At 37.6% G+C, this 4,438-nt stretch overlaps 1 long non-coding RNA gene across 1 annotated transcript; it reads right to left on the reverse strand.

Moving 5' to 3' along the window:
- Positions 1-1,791: 1,791 nt before the first annotated feature.
- Positions 1,792-3,448, reverse strand: LOC107574940 (uncharacterized). Its single transcript, XR_001607762.1, has 4 exons — positions 3,339-3,448; positions 2,755-2,919; positions 2,049-2,147; positions 1,792-1,819 (listed from the first exon to the last, which is right to left on the reverse strand). It is a non-coding gene; the product is annotated as an uncharacterized lncRNA (long non-coding RNA).
- Between the last annotated feature and the right edge of the window lie 990 nt (positions 3,449-4,438).

Here is a 4,438-nt window from a genome sequence, read left to right on the forward strand (position 1 = left end):
CAGGAGCCCTCCCTGGGCTTAACTGGGGATCAGGAGCCCTTCCTGGGATTAACTCGGGATCAGGAGCCCTCCGCGGGATTAACTCGGGATCAGGAGCCCTTCCTGGGCTGAACTGGGGATCAGGAGCCCTTCCTGGGCAATACTCAGGAACAGGAGCCCTTCCTGGGCTGAACTGGGAATCAGGAGCCCTTCCTGGGCTATACTCGGGAACAGAAGTCCTTCCTGGGCTGAAATGGGGAACAGGGTAGCGCTTACGTGGTGCTGGCACTGGAGGGCGCTCTGGAGGAGCAGGCACAGCAAAGCGCCTTCGAGGAGCTGGGACTGGAGCGAGCTCTGGGGCTGGAGCCGACACTGGCACATTATCGTCCTTGGGGCTTGCCACACTAACGTCCTTCGGGCTTGCCACATTAGTTGCCAGACTGGGGGTCCAGGAAACAAAAAAACTTTCAAAAAACGGGAAAAAGAGAAACGAGGAGAAGGGGCGCTGCTTACTTTCGGTTAAGGTCCAGTATTCTGTCACGAGTGCACTGCTGAGCAGACTGAGGAGCAAGGAACGGAGAGAGACAAGGAGTACATCAATCCAAATGGGTTTAATTAATACAAAAGGAACACTCACGCAATACATGTAAACATAGACATTCATTAACATACAATACTGGACGCTGGAGCACACACAGGGAACACTATTTATACACACAGGAGGAGGGGATGATGAGACACACCTGGGAGCAATGAAACAAACAAGGGAAACACCTGGGACAAATTAAACATGGGAAAGGAAGGCACATGAGGAAAACAACCACAAAACACGGAACAGAGTCTGACAGTTAGTGGATAATTCGGCAGCAAAAGTTATTTTAGAAAAATCACTGCACAATAATTTTAGAAATCCAAACATTTAGTGAAAAAACAATATTTTGAGGGGAACAAATAAAAGTATTGCATTAAATATGGTAAAATGTTGCACATTGCTATTTCTATTATAAAATCCATTCATTAAAAACATTCATGTATATATATGTTTAAGTATATACTATCAAATTAAAATACATTTATTTTGAATGTACAGTATATTTTTTAATAAGGCAACAACATATGATAGATACGATACGACAAAACAAATACAGTGCAGCACAAACAGTTTTTATAGTTTATGAGCACGAAGCGCTTGATGCCGTGTTGCTTCAAGCGCCTCATTCTGCACACCAGATGCGCACATTGTAAACGCTTCGTGTTAAAAATGGCAAAGCACAAAGGGAAGAGAAATGGATGCGTAGTGTATTATATCTGTGCAACAGTTATTGAGCCTTTATTTTAACAGTCTTAAATTTCAGTTACTGTGCACGTTAAAAACTATTTATAGTCTTTTCTACGCCCGTGTTTTGTTCTCACAGACACCCGGTAGCAAGTAACAAAACAACATTAAACTCCGGCAAGAAGATGAAGTCCTTTTTTCAAAATCATAGACATGTATTTACAAATCCAGTATAATGGGAACACAGATTGATCTTGGAGAGAGCTTTACCGAGCTGACTGCTGTAACCGAACGCGACCAGGGTTTAAAGGCTGAACGAATGACTGACAGCCACCGCGGAGAAAAGAGTTTGTGTGAACTTTAATGTAAGGACTTAAATATTCATATGTAGCTCACATTAAGCTATCCTATGGCTTCAGAAGTAACACAGAGTAATTCACACAATTGGGAAAATACCCGATCTAAGAAAAATGGCACTATTGGAGCCGATACCCAATATGAATATCGGATCGGCGCATCCCTAGTTTTTTGATTTGCGATGATGTTTCCTCATTGAAGGATACACTAACAACACAAAGGAGATCACTCAGTCTCATTTGAAGAAGTTTAATCCAGTTAGTAATTAAATACAATTTAACAAACTATAACTTATTTGTCACCAACAGAAGGTGAAATTAGCTACCACAATACTATAATCCAACTATTTGAAAAACAAAACTCTAAAATGTAATGACAAATTGAAATACTTTCTAATGCAGTCTGTGTGTTGGACAATAAGAAACACGTGAAATACCTTTTGGTAGGTGTGTCCTTTTTGATAAGTAGTACATCATCTTTCAAATGATCACTCTTTACAGACTCACATCTGGAAACCTTTAAACCGGATTTTTCACTAATGACACAAAGAGGAGGTAGGCCTACTTCAGTCTGAATAGATTTAATGTTGCAAGTGAGGTTTAAAAGGTTTGACAGACAATAACTGAACAGTATTGACTTTTTTGTATGTCTTATCTTTTGAAATGATATCTGATTGTCTAATAAACAAGTAGCTTCACACTTTTAGTATGATTAGATATGACGTTTCTACTTCAAATCTTTTTCACATCGTCACATTCAAACTGTACTACAAATTTCATTAGCATTTGGCAGACACTTTCATCCAAAGCAAAATACATCTTAATCAGGACACATCTTATCAGTTGTATCAAACCCATGATCTGCTTGTGATATCAGCCGTAAAACACCTTTCTGGCAGCAAAATGAAAGTTAAACACTTTTAATTTTCAACCCTACACCTTTATTGGACTTTGGACTGTACAAGTATTGCGTTTTATAGACTTAATTATCCATATTACAGATGCTTATTTCTGCTGATGCTCCTGGCATAATATGTTTAGTTTCTTATGATTTCAGTAAAACATACATTGTAATGAATTTAACTGTCAGTACCGAAACTTCAGTGGTGTTTAATGGTTCTTTAAAAACAGACACAGTCTTACCTCTGTTCCTCCTGGAGACTTGGAGTCTCAGCCAGAGAGTTCTTTTCTTGTTCCACTGACATTACTGCACTTTTATGTTGAAGACAATCAGATGCTCATCACAACCTGGACATGGCAGTATGTTATGAGCTCAATATAATGACCAATGTTGACTTGGCAACAAAGCTGTATAAAAACAAACATTTGCTCTGAAACAAATATGGCCATGTTGTGCAACCAAAGAGTGTAGGGTAAAAGTGCATTTCACAACATATAACTCTAAATATAAGTTAGGAGATAAACACTGAGGTTTTATATGATTTTCACTATTTACTCATGAGACAAGAAGCCATCTTTTACATGCATCATTTGATCATTATGTCATTTATTGTATGCTATTAATATCAAATGTTCCCACAATAATTAGATATTTGAGTAAATGTAGGCTGTTGTGCTACGTAAACTGCAATATTCTATTTAATCATAGCTTGATGTGTTACATTGTTCTTTGATAAACCAAAAGACATTAAAGCATCATTCACAGCGCGCTTGGTTTCACTTAACCGCCTGATTTCCCGTTAGAATTTAAATGTTTTAAAACTTACGTGCAATAATATTACGATGGTCTGAGCATCAAGAACGCTGCGCAGAATGGTTTCTTTTTCTCCCCTTTACGCCCCTTGTCACAGATGTATCCAGCTGCAGACCTGCACCTCTCGCGAGACTACGGAGCCAGTGAAGTCACCTGTAGGAGAAAAAAAAACAATCCGTGGCGACAGTTTGTAAACTGTACTCACGGATTCATGCAGCAAGCTCCTCGGTAGCCTACATGTTAACGAATCATATTGTATATTGTTTTATTGCATATTATTATGTGAAATAGGCCTACAGCAAATTGTCTTAAGTGATTCTGTATCAATTGTAACAGTACGAGGTGGACTACAACGATTTAATAAGAAAGATGTGCATCAAAATCTTTGTGATAATCTTAGCACTTGATTATTATTGTATAATAAACCTGGCTTTGTGACTGACTTTGGAGTCATTTGTAAGTCGTTTTGGATAAAACCTTCTTCTAAATGCATATGTAACCTAAATGTATAATAATAATAATAGCTATTATTATTATTATTTTAATTTATAGGCTAAATAAATGAGTGCACTTAAGACAGTACATTGTTTGTCATAAAATAATTAATGAATGCTTTATTTTTAAATAACCTTTTACCATTTTGGAGCTGTGTTTGTGTACTATTAATTTCTTAACATATTTCATTCATTCATTCACAGACGTATTTAGGTGATTTTATTATACTAAGCTTTTCCCCCAGAGTTAGATGCATGCTAATAATAACTTTAACAGTGAAGCATGCATCTAACTCTGGCTTCACTGTTAAAGTTATTATTAAATAGCTAGGCCTATTATAACATTGCATTCAGTTAGAGAGCAAAGGAATGACAACATAACCGGTACATTATTGGTTTTGTATTGCTTTTTGCCTTCTTCTCTCGAAACTCTATCGTTTTTATTCAGGAAATTTTTTATTCTTCTTTTTAGCGCTAAAAAGAAGACTAAATGTGAACTTGTGGCCCCGCCCCCACTGGCAGATTCAACCACATTGCGGGATGCACAGTATTGTGTTTATTAAACATTATTTTTCATAGTAGCCTATGAGACCATGATCCGCACTCACAAAATAGTCTT

This window comes from Sinocyclocheilus grahami, unplaced genomic scaffold (assembly GCF_001515645.1).
Source record: "Sinocyclocheilus grahami isolate Dianchi unplaced genomic scaffold, SAMN03320097.WGS_v1.1 scaffold2398.1, whole genome shotgun sequence".
Classification (NCBI taxonomy): Eukaryota; Metazoa; Chordata; class Actinopteri; order Cypriniformes; family Cyprinidae; genus Sinocyclocheilus; species Sinocyclocheilus grahami.